This window comes from Pyxicephalus adspersus, chromosome 2, assembly GCF_032062135.1.
Source record: "Pyxicephalus adspersus chromosome 2, UCB_Pads_2.0, whole genome shotgun sequence".
Classification (NCBI taxonomy): Eukaryota; Metazoa; Chordata; class Amphibia; order Anura; family Pyxicephalidae; genus Pyxicephalus; species Pyxicephalus adspersus.
In genome coordinates this window covers 31,383,508-31,384,711 of record NC_092859.1, presented here as the reverse complement: position 1 = coordinate 31,384,711, position 1,204 = coordinate 31,383,508, and positions in this window count along the sequence as shown.

The following is a 1,204-nucleotide window of genomic DNA, read 5'->3' as shown; positions in this document are numbered from 1 at the left end:
TTCTATGTACTTTTATGGATTAGGTTTGTCAAAACTATTGTGTATATGTGAAATCTCTGTTTGTATGAATTGTGTATAAATAAAATATGTTTGATGATTTTATCTGTAACTGGTACCACTGAAACTCCCTTTATTCAACCACATGGGTGTTTGAAGGTTTTTTTGGCTTTCAAAATTATTGAAAGGAAAGAAAATGTGCTGCAACACTTAATAAAATAACAATTTTCTTAATCCCCCTGCAGTCACACAAATACCTGTTATTCCTACAGATGATGTCTACCTAATGCTGCTTCATGTGATAGTGTGGTAAACTGTACAAATTTGCATTATAATGGGCTAAGGGCTTGTGGCTATCAGCATTGCTGGTGCTGATTTATGAGCTTGTAACATGTTCTTTATCACCTGGGCACACTTAAACCACATACACACATGCAATAATAGTTGTTGGAAAGGATCTTTCATGATCCTTTCCAACGACTAGCACTGCACGATGCATGAACGAGTACTGTACATACAGCACCACTCTGTTCTATGCAGTGGGGAGAACGATGGAGCGGCACCCTGCTGTGCGCTCTACCCCTTTCCTACATTAGAATCGTTAGTCGTTCATCGCCCGCGTGTACACACGCCAGATTCTCGCATGATATCAGCCCTGAGCCGATTATCGGGCGAGAACCGTTGGAAGTGTGTACGTAGCTTTAGTCCTGCCAATTGCTTTCCGGAATTACAACACTGATTCTGCTGAAGGCTGCATTGTTTATGGTGGAGGATGTGGGACACAAAACAAAGAGGATTTGGCTTTTTTAAGACACCATAGTTCTACTTTAAAAGTTCAGCATGTGCAATGTACCAGGAGATGAGGTAATTTATTTATTTTTTGGGGGGAAAGGGGGTAAAAGACATATCATACTTTCTCTGCTAAAAACTTAAAGTGAGTTTAGTTCTACTTTCAGCTATCACAAACAGATGACAATACAGGACAAGGTGTTTTACCTAATATTACCACTAGATGGAGTAAAATGCTTTGGACTCATTTTTAGTCTCACTTGGATAAAAGAACACAATTCAGTCTGTTTATATAGTATTTCAGAAGTTGCCAAGTTATTTTTCCTTAACAAGCACCAACCACTGTGAGGTAAAATAAGCCCATATTGCTAAACTCATTCCAACAAATGCTAATTGTCTGGATGTACAGCTGATCTTT